Source organism: Syngnathus acus, chromosome 13, assembly GCF_901709675.1.
Source record: "Syngnathus acus chromosome 13, fSynAcu1.2, whole genome shotgun sequence".
Classification (NCBI taxonomy): Eukaryota; Metazoa; Chordata; class Actinopteri; order Syngnathiformes; family Syngnathidae; genus Syngnathus; species Syngnathus acus.
Window position 1 is genome coordinate 5,205,337 of NC_051098.1, and position 15,523 is coordinate 5,220,859.

Sequence of the window (15,523 nt, forward strand, 5' to 3'; positions counted from 1 at the left end):
TCATCCAATGTTGTTGCCGTAGTGACCGAAGCAGTAGCTGGTGAGTGACCTCGGCCTGCAGGAAATGGATTTAGGAAAATAGGAAGTTGTTGTGGTTACAGAAGTGTTAGATGATGTCCATTACTACTGGCTGGCGGGAGCACATTGTGTGTGTGTGTGTGTGTGCGTGCGTGTGTGTGTGTGTGTTCAAAGTACCGTGTCCTGCTACTTTGTGTGTCTTTTCCTCATGTGCATATTTTTAGTCTGGAATATATCAGTGCCTTCTTCCTAACATGTTGTTTTTAGAGCACTGCACTGCTGCTTTTCTGCAGCTTGTGTTTGTGTGCACATGTGTGCGTGCGTAAGGGACTGAATGTAACAATAACTCAAGGAAGTTAGTTATAATGGCTAAAGATATAGTAGAGTACAGACAAAATACAGTATGTGAAAGAAAAAAGACCATTAAGGGAGAAAAAAAGTTCTTTGTTGATTGTGATGACTTGAGGTATTTTTTCAGTCTCTAGCTGCTTTTTTGCTTGTATTTCCACCTCTTCTAATCTTTTTTTAGTTGTTTATTCCTCAGCAAATGGTTTTAGTTCAGCTTTTCATTCCAACCTCCTATCCATACCTCATTGGTTATGTTGTTAAGATTCTTCCTTTTCTCCCCCCTCTTTCTGGAACATAGCAGTGAAGTGAGATCATTTGTCTTGGTGTAAGCAAACCAAGCCAAAATATCAGGTAGAGAGCTGGGGACAAGGGGGGGGGGGGGGGGGGCGTCAGAGGAAAAAAAAAAATCTGGCTAAAAGAATGGAGATTCAAACTGACAGATTGCTGAAGAATGAAACCATGACAGAAGAGAATGAGAGGAGGGGGTGAGGCAATGAAGCGTGATTACACACAATTACACACATCTCTACTGATCCACAGCAACAGGGTCTGGTCAAAAGGAATATCCTAATGACCACTGTGACAGATAGAAGGTTTAGTACAAAATATGGTGTACTTCTAACCTAAAACTAGTTGTCAACTTGTCAGTCCTTCCAGTGGCATTGGAATAAGGACATCGTAGACATCATCATTCATTCCAACCACAGTTGTATCTGAAGGCACGTATGACGTGATGCTGCTTGTGGGTACTAATGAAGAGTGAGGTCATGAGGAGAAGAAGAAACTGAGGTCCACATCGAGCTCTAAAGCTAGTGTGTTTATTTCTTTGAGTCCAGGATAGACTTTCTGCTTTATCAGACCACCCAGAATGAAGCAAATGCCTCCTCTCTTGGCTGATGTTTTTCTCTCCTTCCACAAGTTGTCATAGTGAAAAGGTTTTACCAGCATTGATCAACTTCATTGGTCTGTTTGTTGGATTGCGTATTAGCTGCTATTTTTAGTGAACTCGTTGGTTGGAAGGCACACTCCACTTTCGGCTTTCTATCTCTCTTGTAGATTTGTGTATAAATCTTTTCAACTCTTGAGGATGTACAGTACAAGTATACACATTCTTACTTATCATGAAGAATGCGTGTTAAATGGAGAATTGGAGCGATGCCATGTCTTTACAATTGGGCAATGGTATTTCGAAACCAAGAAGGCTACATACCAGGACAGCTACAGCACCCACTTACCGTCTGATGTGCTTTTATTCGATTCCAGCGTCTGGAATCTGATCCAACAGCAATGTTCTAAATCATACAGACAACACAAGTCATTCATGATTTTTCCGTGTCAGGTTTCTACTTATTATCGGGTGGGATTCTATCATAACTGTTCCATCGGACAGTGAAATTGTTACATGGCACTTACTCGGTTGTTTGAAATGGCAAACTCGACAGGATGATGGCGACTTTCCCAAGGAGCCAGCAGATGAGAAGATGCACACTGTGCATTTTTTTCCCTAAATTTTCCTAAAAAATATTTTCTCAATGATGATGTCATGGCATGTTCCTTTGGGTTGGCAGGATGAAATGATTTCTCTCGATTTTTGACCCTGAGCTTTTCAGTCTGTTCCTAATCAGATCATTCTTTTGTTGGTATGGTTATTAGCTATATTGCAGCCAACTAGTGAGATAACCTACTTTTATTTTTTACTGTTAAGAAAAAAGCAAGCGTGTATCTTTTTGATGTGGTTGAATCACAGCTCACTTAGGACCTTACTGATCAAAATACAGATGAACTGTCAGTTGCAATAAATAAAAAATATCAGCGATTCATACAACCTGTCATTTGTTGTAGTTAGGTCCATCATGAGTTCTAGTGAGTATAATATGAGGTCATGTGACCTGCAAAGCCTACTGCCATGCATTTAAATGTGGTTTCTCAAAGCGAGGCAAAATGTCCGTGGGAGAACGGCCTTTGGTTGGTGACAGTTGGAATATGCTTTCATGAACTTTCCCTTCTAAGGACTGCCCCCTTCTAAGAATTTGGACTTTTTACTCAAGCCTTGCCAGCGTAAAGTCAGGGGAGGTTCAGCCCTTTGAACATTTGAATAATATTGGCATGCCCTCATCATGTGTCCGTCCTAGTAGCTTTCCTCTGGCCAGTCTTGCACTAACTGGCTCAGTGTGTGGATCCACCCTGTGTAATTACAGAGCGCTTCGCAATGTGAGGAAAGTCTCCTCTGAAACAGCATTTTCCAGCTCTCCAGCTGCTTTCTCAGCACATACTGTTTTTTTAGCATACACTACATAATAAAAGGTGTGTTTGTGTGAATTATATGCAATCCAATTTTTCTTGGCTCTTATATTAATGGAGAGACTGGGCATAGTAAACCTTTGTCTCTAGTATGGCTGATGTTATTCATTTTCATTCTCTCTCACTCTCTCTCTCTCTCTCTCTCTCCCTCTCCCACTATATATTTTTGGGGGGTTTATACTGACATAGCTTTAAATGAACCCCCCTTACCAGACACAATGTTGTGATTCTGTGCTTTGCTGAATTCATATGCAGGATTAATGATAATATTATGTAAACGTATTTGTTGACTAAGTCATTCATTCAATAGTCCAACTGTAGCATCATTGTAGGGTTGTTAACATCATGCATCCACTCACACACAACACTCGCACTCATGTGGGTTGACTGCACCCTTCTGTCCATTTCTTGTCTTTTGTCATCCAGTTCAAATATGACTAGAAATAAATATGCCGTCCTCCTTCCCTAATTCTTTCCTCCGACTCCCCCTGTCACCCGCTTGTCCTCACTTCTATGGCATCAGTGCGCCACTTTGGATCATGCTCAAGCTGCCAGTTGAGAAATATACGTGAAAATGGGAACGGGAGACGCTGGAAGTCTCGCAGTGCCGTACAGGAATGGCTGCTGGGATCGCGGATCAAAGCGCAGGGAGAGGAGGAAACTGAATGGAGAGCAGCAAAGCTTAAAGCAGCATCTCAGGCAGGTGGTGTGTTTGTATGTGTACGTGTGTGTGCGAGATACAGCGTGGAGACGTCAAAGTTCCGATTCACGTGATGAATGAATGAATGTTATCCTGTTAGTGTCGTCTTGGCGCAGTCCTTGTAAAACTTGGAGTCGTTTCATTCATTTCACGTCTCCAGTGGGCTTTGCGGAGGTTTCATCTTCCTGACTGTTACTTACTTGGATAAAACATTTGATCCCAGGATGAGTCTTCATTGAAGTGTGAGTCAGCCTGAAGGAATGCTGACCTTAACTTCACAGAGAGAAAAAATTGTCTGAGGTCACGTGTGTGGGTGTGATTGAAAGGGTGAGAAACTGTGGTTAACAATTTTTGTTTTAACATTCATTTAAGTGATTTACATATTGCCTTATTTTCCTCTTGAACTTTTTCTGTTCTTCCTGATGCATATTTTTGTGAAACAAAAGTGACATGTTTTTGACTTTGTGAAATTTAATGATGGTGTCTGCATATTGTCTGCAGATTCCCCCAGGAAAAAATAGTTTGATGGTCCCAAAGAAAGCTCCCATCACCCAATGTCAGCTGCGGGGTGATGTGGGAGGGCTTGTGTGTTATCGAGTCAGTCTTTGCTCAAACAATGTAGTCCTTCTTCACTCTTCAATGGCCTTCTTATTTTCAACAAGGCCTCCACCTTTTTTCCCTCGATGAAAATCTGATTTACCAGCTGGCGTTTGCATTGTGTGGTTTTATTGTCCAAGGAGCGGGGAAATTATTCAGGTTTTTGTGTTATGTTCCTAAGGAGATGCCATTCAACTGAATGTCAATGTCAAATGTTGCTAAGCGATCCAGTCAGATTAAAAGCAGCAGAATCAAAACATACCTGTGGTAAGATTGAGGTTCAAACCCGAGGCTGAAGAACCTCAAGAGAAGTAAAAGCAAATACCCTTCCGATTGTTTACTTTTCCAATTGTAAAATGAATCTCAAACAAATTTGTTTCATAGTTTTTATCGTGCTATTTTGGACCACAACTTTGGTGAAATTAGGCCCAAATTATGTGTGACATCACTCAAGATTTAAACAAATGTCAAAAGACTATTGCTTATCTCTTGAGACTTTAGCTCACTAAGCAGCCCAAGAATGAACTTTGGATGTTTCTTTTTTTTTTCTTTTAATGTTTGCTTTTTAGGATAGTAAGTTATTCTTGGGTTGGGTTAACCTTAGCTAATGCTAATATTACTTTCATAAGTATTGCTTGAGCAATATAGCGTTACTAGGGTGTCATTTTTTTCGTCGAGGCTCCTTAGTTTTCCCAATCAAGGGCCAGGATTGATTGAAAACGTGTTTTTGTCATTGCGTGCTTGCTTTAAATCCAACTTGTTTTTAACCCTTATAGCTGCTTGTCCCTGTTGTTTTTCCAATGACCAAAGTAGTATTGATTCAATATTGCTCTGAACGTAATACTTGGTTGTTTTGGAATATGTATGACATGCCAGATTGGCTATAGCTCCTAAAAATGAGCGCAGAAGTAGAAAACTGCACAGATTCTGCCTTTTAAGGAGCCATTTCTCCTCCTATCCCTCGCAAGAGCCATAATTGTCTTCATCGAGAGGGTAGGGCAGGAAGTGGTTTAGGGGAGGCACACACATACACACATGCACTAGAGTGAAAATAGTTGCCTATTTTCTTAAGAAAAGGGTGAGGCTTATTTTTAGACACCAAACATGCCACCACTTTAATGTGTCAGTTTGGTCGGTGAGGCTTATTTTTAGACACCAAACATGCCACCACTTTAATGTGTTAGTTTGGTCACCCGTGACAACCGCGGTTGTGTGCACATGCAAGTGCATGTGTGTGTATGTGGCTGTCGGAATGTGATGACATCACAGCATCTAGTGTTTCTGTTTGAGCAAGGCGAGAGAGAGGATGTTAAGGACAACAAATTAAATTGCATTCTTTCCAGAACTGTTTCACTCCATTAGCGTGTCTGTGAGCTCATCGCCTAACTTACATCACTTAACTTTTGTCTCTCAACATTGTCTGGCTTTCTGTCTTCATGTCCTATTTTCCTTCTGACCCATCTGCTCCTTTTTGTCCTTTCTTTGTCCCCCCACCTCTCTCTATTTTTATCCTTCCCCGAGCCCACATCTGGATTTCATTGAAAGAGTGAACAGCCCTCCAGCGATAAAGACTCCCTGGGACCGCGTGTACGCACGCATTTGTGTGTGTCTGGGTCCTTGCGTGTGCTTGGCAAAGCATGGTCAGACCTAAATACAATCAGCCCCCATAGCAAAAGATTGTGAGCAAACTATCCAAGCATTTAGCCAGGTAATCATGGCTGCTCATAACAATAAAATGCCTTGTTGGGGCACATCCTATTCCAGGTTTGATGATGTAATGGCATGCAGATTCTTAGCTCATAGTAAATTGTCGAAGAAGTTGAAAACAGGCACTTTCTTGACTTTTCCCTGGACGTCTGTGTAAGTCACAGATGTGGGATGAAATGTGTTGAAGTCCGTTAAGGAATCTGCCAGCTTCCAGGATAATATCAGAGCTGTCTTGTTGACGTAACCATGAATTTAAATATCTTATAAGGTCAGCCATACAATTCTGCACAATTTGGACATGGCGGTGTCCTTTGGCTGGTTCTGTCTGAAAAGCACAAGCGAATAAATCCCTGTTGGAGTGTGAAAGCAGCTACCGAGGAAGCGCATGAGCTGCGGGTCAGCGTGAGAGAAGGTCAACATGGGAAAGCCAAGCACAATACATTAATCAGGCTTAAGGCTCAACTGGAGCGGACAATACTCTATCTTTGTCTTTCGTTGGTGTTGCATGAGGCAACCACCTGTGTGCTTTTAGGAACCGGCGGTGGGGGACTCGAGTCATGTGACTTGACTCAAGTCAGATTTGATTCAGCAATTTTTGGACTTGTGACATGCTTAGCTTAAAACGTATGAAAGACTGGACTTGACTTTGACTTGCAACTCATGAGACTCGACTTGACTGAGATTCAAAACACAACCTGGCACACCTTGATTCGCCTTTTTCCTTTTTTGTTTTTGAAAGAACATTATTTTTCTGTCTCTGGCAGAAACAACAACACGGAATCTGCCTGTCTGCTCTCTTCTCACTTTCTCACAACAAAGAGGACAATTGTCATGTGCTTCACTATAGACTGTCTGAGCGATTCTAATGAGTGATGGAAGTTAAGTAAAGGCCCAAAGAGGAATGCACATTTTGTTGATTGTCTCAAATTTTATAAGACTATATGACTTGTCTTGCCCCAAGTGATGAATTCACTGAAATCTAGTGCAGACTTGGCTTACATTAACTTTTTGTTCTACCACACTTTGAAATTTTGTTTTAACATGAAGGTTAAGACTTTAGAGGTTGCTTGTGACTTTTTGTCTGCATTTGTTTGTGCGTGTTGTGTGTGCATGCGTGTGTGTGTGTGTGTGTGTGTGTGTGTTACACAAGCTCTATTAATAGGAAGAGGAATAGAAGTGGCCTGGGAATGTTGTCTTCTCCAGAAAAACAAACTTGTCCTTCCATGTGGATGTGGCAGGGTAATGAAAATGACAAGATAAGGGATCGGGGGATGTTTTTTGTACCGGGAGATGGTGTTACTGATCTGGACGGCCACGCCTCTTTCCCAAAAGCAGGCAAGACCAGGTACAGTGTGGCGTCCTCAGTTTTTAGTACAGTGATCTGTCAATTTAGGCTGTCCCGAATGTTGTCCTCAAGGCAAAGAAGACGTGAAACACGATTATCAATTAATGTTAAGCAAGTGAACCTTTAATAGATACGGAAAAAAAAAAAGTAATTCTTTATTACTATTTTTCTGGCTGTGTGTGTGTGCCAGTGGATGTGGAATCCTGCATTCCAGTTATTTGGTTTTAAGCCAGAACATTCTGGAAGCACACAACAGCCAAAAGGAAGAGAATTATGGGAAATGAAGAGGAAAAGATTTTTGGATGATTACATCCATTCAGAGGCGTTATGATTCTTTTTAACAAGTCAACCTCCCAAAAAAGATTATCCATAATCTTCACCTCTCATCATCTCTTTTCATCCTTGCCAATATTTACTAGACCTTTTTTTAATGTCTTGCAGCCAAAAATATTCATCATTATATTGGGTGGAGTGTAAAACTTCTGGGGCCTAAAAATAACTTCCTCAATAATGAGTTTTCCGGGAATTCAGGAGTATTATCGAATGCGCTAAATTGGTTTCATGAAGTAAGAGACTTTATTGGAGTTTAGTGAGCGTGCATTCTCTGATCTAATCACTCCCTCTTTAAGCAACACTGGGACTGAGCCCAGCCACACGCGCATCCACACAACGCACACACACATGCCAATACTGCCATATAAGGAGAGAGTGAGTGCATGGTTTTAAACAAGGGGGGGTTCTCCTCTCATACTTTTATCCACTTATTTTGCTCTCCTAAAGTTCTTTGGCATCTCTTTCTTCTTTAGTCATTTTCCATTTTGAGTCAAACTGTCTTATTATGCTGTTTCTAACCAAAAAAAAAAAAAAAAAAAACACTTTCTAATCACTTGTAAGGCCAAACGTCAGATATGGAGTACGCACCGCCTCTTTTTGGAGAAATATCCCAGGCCACAAAGCTTTTTTTTTTGTCCCTGGCGTTGCTAAGGGGTACACTTTAAACTAAACGTCCTTTGCTGCCCTGTTTAAATACAACATATTAGTCACACTGCTCACATAGCTATATGAAAATAAAACAGCTTTAATCTAAACTAAAAGCACAGTGGAGCTTTTTCCCATTTCCTCATGATTTGGCTAGTATCTCGTGATAAGTTGTGTGTTTTATTTCCAAATGTTTTTGCACAGCAACCTTAACGACACCACATATTTTGACTTTTTTAAAAAAAAAAAAAGCTATCAGTGGTTTTGGCTTGCTTATTATTAACCGCCGTGTTGTGCACCGTTGCAGCTGATGTCAGTGTTTGGCAACATGAGGTTCTTGTGGGAAACCAACAATACTGAACAAGGGGTGGAAAGGTTCCTATAAATTTCTTGCAACTTTCCAGAAACCTTCCACAGGAAAATGATTAAAATAATCAGTTGGAAACATTCCATAAGGATGAATGATTATTAAAGAAATGGACTTGGACTTTTTATACATATAGTTATTTTAATTTTGTTACACATGTATTGCTAAGCCAATATTGAAGTGTAAGTTAACCCTTACGCCAATACTTCGAATAAATAAACCCCAGTTGACAAAATTATACTGCACAATGTTGCAATGCAAATCTGACATTCTACAATTTTCCATTTATTCATATTAATTACTCAATATGACCCCAATACATTTTTTTGACCTGAAAAGTGTCCATCGTTGAGAGTTGCTGCTGTTCTGCAACCCTCTTAATTAATAGTTGAATTATAGTTGTGTTTATTCCAAAATGACTTAGCGGCTCTCACATTTATTTAGTTGCAAATGTCTAAATGGCAAATATTTGGCTCGATGGTGTATTGTGTTTACGACCAGTCACAAAGTCCGCTGTGACACTGTGAGTGGATATTTTGACAGTGCACTTGTTAATGTTTGTAGGATGAAGAAAAGCACCCCCCGTGGCGCCCTCGTTGTGTGTGTGCAAGTATATGTCGTGGAATGTGAGTGTCTCATGTGAGCAGTTATAAATGGATCCTCGGAGGATCCGGGATCAGTGCGAGAGAGAATGCGTGTGTGCGTGCTTGTATTCTTGGGAGGTAATGAAAAAGTAAAGTGAGGTCCTCCTCTGTTTGCTTCATCAGTGTTTGCATTGCACAATGCTCACAAATGCTTGTGCTCATTTTGAAAGACTTTGCCAAGTGTTGACTTTAGAATGTTTTCCTATCAAGTTTATCTTTTCAGATGTTAAGAAAATACAAGGGAGTTATTGTTTTATAATGGGACCGACATTTCACACTTTGCTACTTACTGTTGTTCAGTTTGTGGTTTTCTGGCTAAACGTGTTCATATGGATTGACGATTGACTGTAGTAATGGCTTCACTTCTGTATAGTGGTGGTAGACTCCAACTGAGGTAAGAATTTGGGTTAGATACAGGAACAGAGCTCCTCCTTTGTTTCCATATAGCAATGATAGATGTTTCTGAGTGATATCTGAGAAAAAATTAAAAAATAGCGCAATTAAGATACAGTAATGCCATCAAACGTGAGCAAGGAACACTTGCAGCTCTTAGTTGAACAGGACAGTCAAACCTAAAAAAGCAAAATGAGACCAGTCGCAGTAAGCCCGCCAATTCACCAAGAGCTCACGTGTAGACTGATGGACTCCATCTCTTGTTGCCGCTCACTAGGCCACGCCCCATGACTACACACAAAGGGCAGCACTTTGTTCTCGACTGCAATCACTGCACATGGATTGATTGATTGATTTTGAAGTGACTTAGTTATTTAGTGTACAGGGGTTAAAAATATCAGTTATTTAAACACTCGCTAAAATTGCTATACAGAGTATAATATTATCATCACGAGGTCACATACATCTCGATATATACTGTAGTACAATCACTTTACTATTTGCTACAATTAGTAGTCTGTGCAAAAAATCTACTTCATAGCATCATTCTGCACCCAAAATAATACCCCTACGTCCTATCTTGGTCACATGTGTCTTAAAATTGGAACCCATTGATCAGTCATCCATTTGGATTTCTATTTTGTAACTTGTTATTATTATTCATGACACAACTCCATTTGAATGAATTTGAACGATATAACACTGCTCACTAAATGTCATCACGTCTCTCTCTCTCTCTGTCTCTCTCTCTCGCTCTCTCTCTCTCTCTCTCTCTTTTTTCTCTCTCTCTCTCCTCTTTCTCATTCATGCTTTGTTCTCCATTCACATGTTTCCATGGCAACCAGTGTTACATAGTATCAGTCTGACCAATAACAGAACTTGGACTCACTGTCTAGCTGCTGCTTCTCTTTTCTGCTCAACTGTCCCCATCTCTTTTCACATCTTCCGGCCTCCAAAAGATGTCTTTTGGACCTGAGATTCAGAGAGTGCTGTCTTGACATCTCCGCCCTAGTTCATCCCAAAAGTGTGTGATGTGGTTGAGGTCTAAGCGAGTCAAGTTCTTCCACATCACATTCATCCAAGCATTCCTTCATGGGCTTTGATTTGTGCACATGGGTGCAGTCATGCACCATTTGGGAATTTGGAAGCACAGAATTGTCCTCAAGTCATGGCATGAGGCTGAATTAAGGAGAATTAATTCATCTCAATGCTTTTGTCCTGTTAATGGTAATATCTCTGCAACCAACCAGTTGTTAAGCTTCACACTGTGTAACCATAAGTGAATGATTTTCTCAAAGTAGATGTATTCAAAGAATGCCGTGAATGAGGCATAGGCCATGGCTGCCTGCCGGGAATGTTATCGCAGCATAAACCTTAATCGCAGCAACCCCAAGATTCCCGGTAAATTAAAAAAGTAACTACCCTATGGAGGGAAGTCTGGGAGTCCCTCCTGAATCTGCTGCCCCCGCGACCCGACCCCGGATAAGCGGAAGAAGATATATTTTCACGAGTGTGCTAAGCCAAAGGACAATACTATGTTTATTGTTGGAAACCTCTACACACATGCACACATACGAAGATGTATGGATTTAAGGCTTTAGGAGGGGTCAGGAATGTAAAGCGCAAAAAGAGAAAATAGAGGAAAAAAGGGTTGCCAACTAAGGGTAAGAGGAGAAATAAAGTATAAAGTAAAAGGTTATAGTTGTCACTATAGTTCCAACTTCCCACCAAGGTGTAATATCATACAAAGTACAAAACATGATGTATAATGCACGTATAGTTGTGCATTGCTTCCTACTGACATTTTTATAGATTGTGCCGTTTTCATTTATTGTGACTGGTGATTGTACATCACTGCACTTTCAGGTGTCAGGGAGCGTGGCATTTGAGAAGTCAAAGCTCTCTACCTCAACTCCTCAACTCCTCAAAGTTGCATTATTTCTTAAGGAAGGAAAAGCTTAGAAAGGAAATTGTTTCAATCTTTTTTTTGGCGGCATGCTAGTAATTTGAGAAATTCATGGAGATGGACGTACAGAGAGAAAAGGAAGAAGAATTAGAAAAGAAATACTGGGTGGGAGAGACAGTGACCCGAGGAGGTATTTCCGGAGTGGTATTGGGGTTAGAGACTTCATCTGTGATGACTATCTCTAGAGCCCAGTGCATTGTGGGATTCATTGCTGGGCAGGAAGTGATGGGATTTCAGATTACATGCTGGCAGTATGACTTCATATGGAAGAATGGATGAAAGGCTCCTCCTGGTGTGTCCCTTGAATTATGCATGGGGGACTGTGAACGGTGCACTGTTGCTTACATAATCACAGTATACAGATTTAAAATAGTTTTTGCATTGGCAATGTAGTGGAACATGCTGTGACTTAGTGGTGGGAAAATGAAGCTTCAAATTTGCTTTATGAGCTAGTTGTATTTTTTTACTTTTCTCTGGAAACGACTATAACCGCAGCTCAGATGGGGACCTTCTTTGCCTCTTCTTGTTTTTAATTGACCTTCTTTGTCTCTTCTTGTTTTAATTGCATGCTCTTTCCCATTTGACCCCAGTCCTGACCAACATCTGGTTGCACAACTTAGTAGTACTACACTGAAGTCACGCAAGTCCAAATTCATACTTGTATGCAACATCCTGTAAAAACACAGAAACTTTCGTTCACAGTTTCAAACAAGCTGTTTGTTGCACTTCAGCCGACATTGTTTGATGTCACATTTTAAATCACTTATACAATCAGACATTATTTTCTCAGAGACTATTTAGCAGATGGCGACCGGTCCTTAGTGTACCCCGCCTCTCGCTCAAATTCATCTGCGATAGACTGGCCAAAGTACTTCTTCTTTGCTCCATATGAAATATATATGAAACTGCCTGCAGTTTTCTTTGTGCATAGTGCCATGTATCTTACTAGTAGGTCACGTTCAAGACGCTTCTTCTTCAGCTAACCATTGTGTGTCCTCTTGTGTGGATTACAATATGTGTGCCAGTGCAGAGTCCAAACCTATCAAAGACAAAGGCTCTTTTCACTGCACATGTATCTCTTGCCTGTACACACACCAGCCAGCCTTGGGAGCATGAGCCTATCTGGTTACCTGTCTGTTCTCAATCTCACTTGTTGTGATACAGTTTCATTAACAACCACAGCTTTGTTGTTTACTTCCAGTTTATTTTTAAAGGCCACACTATTGCGTAAAACAAACAGCTCTAATTTAGCACCTAAATTAAGGAATCAGTCTTGAATGTTTTGATTGCAACTTGACCCTGATACAGGGATGGAGACATATAAACAATGTACATAACGTAAGCCTTTTGTTTTTATAACTGCTGCCCCCTTGTGGACATTACCATAATGTAGTATAAATTCACAAGATGGTTTAAAACCTTGGGAAACCTAACAAACAAGAAGATGGGGTCACTGTTTGACATCTATTTTGAAGATTAAGAGGATTTAATGAAAAAGATATTTGACTGTTCTAGTCAGACCGCCCAGGTTGTTAGTTGTGGCATAAACTGTCATCATCATTTCACCGTAGCAGTGACACACGCACATATGCAACACTTGCATGCCTCAAGTCACATTGCTTAGCAATTTTTGTAATGGTTCATTTAATGTCTTTTTCCATATGTGTGCGTGTGTGTATGAGTGTGTGTGTATCTTTGTGAAATATTAGCCTCTGCAGCAGGTAATGCATGACTGCCAAAATAGAGCAAAACAAAGTTCTCATCACATACCTGGGCAGATGTGTGCTAGCATGCGTGAGTTGTTTTATATATTTGGGAAGGCACGTACAAACACACACACACACACACACACACACAACCTTTGTCTGGACATACAGTACTGTCTAGTTCTGAAACCGCTTTCAACCCATGTCCTGCCCTGGTACAAAAAAAATGTCACCCTTTAAAGCTGTGTGTATGTGCTGACAGGTGTCATTAATCCACCTCCATGTTCATCTCCTTTGACTCAATCATGACTAATATAGGATGCAGGGGTGTTATATTGTTGGCAATGATGCACATCAAATAGGCCGTGGTTTCGCAACATTTCGCCGATTAAGCCAGAGTGTGGGTGGGCCAACGTGTTAAATCATTTAAAAATATTGCTACAGAGCGCGGAGGAAATTCATATTCAGAAGATTGTAAAGTCAGCCCACATGATCTATCACACATATGCTACCTGGTATGCTATTTCCTGTGTATTTCTAAATCGACAGTACAAAAAGTCTAAATTAATATCATACTAAGGCCACATTTTGAGATTTTTGTAAGAATTTTGTAAAAATATTAAAATATAGAAATATTATTTTAAATCATTATGGAATGGTATTTTTCACATTTTTAGCTAGAAGGTGTAGATTCTACACTGTAGAACATGAGCTATGCCAATATGCACAAAGTACTTTTTTGGAGTCAAAATGTTAAATGAATTGAAAATAGCAAGTATTTGTTTTATTAAACTCACACAACTTCTTACAATCTTGTGTGAGTTCAGCACACACACACACAACACGCACCCTCACACAAAAATCACAAAATATACAAATTCACTCAGACAAGGCATAAATAATTTGGGCCAAAAATCTGACCACTAACTTGACCACTTGTATTTTCTCATCCCCACCCAGCAACCACATATGCTGCAAAAACAGGAAATGCGGAGGATGTGAGTGCTGTTGTCATGGATACATGTTATTGATCTAGTGTCGGTAAAGGGTGATATTTTCTGCAATGATCATATTTCCCATAGTAAATAACATTGAATGAAAAAAACTTTGCCGTTGCCATAACAAATCACTCCTGAGTTCTAAATAAAATTTGATGTTTGAGCTTCAAAACCATCTATTTTTTTAATGGCAACAAGGATTAAAGGCCAATTTCCTGCCATAAGCTTGACCTTTAATTGTCCTTTCCTGCCACTGCTGTATGATCTCTGCTGGAAACAAGAGCCCCAATGCCCCCCTAAGCGACTTCGTTTTATTTACTGACACCTCTGAAGACAAAAAACATTTCACGTTTTTCAAAATGAGACTTATTTTCAGGGCTGCATTTTTAATTGTAATGTCGGTAATTGTCGCCATGACTCTAACTATAAGTTTTCAAATATTAAATAGTAGGGGTGTAACGATTCATCGATACACATCGATTAATCGATATAATGCTCTACGATTTATTGGCATCGATGCTAAACGTAAACATCGATTTATATCGCCGTGTTTGACCTCGGACATTAGACGCGACTTTATTTTGAAATCCAGTTCATTGTTGCTTGCTTCCTCTTTCCGGGACCAGTACGCGGCGTGTTGTGTTGTGAGCAGAGCAGGCACGTGAAAGGGGAGCCGACAACTACGCAGCTCCTGGGCTGGTGCTATGGCTAGTGTCCAAGAAGACGAGGAAATTCGCTCCCCTTTGGGCTTCAAGTCATTCATTGGAAGCACTTTGGATTCCAAAGAAAAGATGGCTCAACGGACAATTAAATTATTGTAAATAATAGTTCAGTAATGCACTTTAAAGTTAATTGTATTACAAAAAAGAAAGAATATTCATTTTTCTTTACTTATATGAGAAAAAATATAGGAATTTGATAAAGTTCAGTGTTAAATAAGCACTTTGTATACTACAATACTCTTGTAATTTCCTAAATAAAGAGTTTGCAGTACCTTGTTGATTTTGCGTATGAATTGTTATAAATCAGGATATTGTTCTATATTTTTTATTTAAAAAAAATAAAATAAAAATATCGATCGTGGAGCACTATATCGTGATGTATCGTGAATGAATCACAGCAGGCTTTAAGATATCGGCAAATATCGTATCGAGGTTCTTTGTATCGATATGATATCGTATCGTGACAAAATCCGCGATTTACACCCCTATTAAATAGCCTTTAAACATTTGTGGGAATACAGTAATCCCCCGTTTATCGTGGATAATTGGTTCCAAAAACCACCCGCGATAAGTGAAATCCGTGAAGTACGGTCACCAACAAGAAGTACTGGGCAGGCTAACGAGTTAGCGGAAAGATGATTCGCGATCGTGCTAACACGCGAAAACGGACTTCTAAAGGAATGTAAATGAACATTTGGAGCAATACTACATTGTCCTAAGGGTTAGACATGTT

At 40.1% G+C, this 15,523-nt stretch overlaps 1 protein-coding gene across 1 annotated transcript in view; it reads left to right on the forward strand.

Annotated features, from left to right (window-relative positions):
* Positions 1–15,523, forward strand: part of LOC119132040 (rho guanine nucleotide exchange factor 17-like) — a 39,901-nt gene that overhangs the window by 5,843 nt on the left and 18,535 nt on the right. The window lies entirely within an intron of this gene.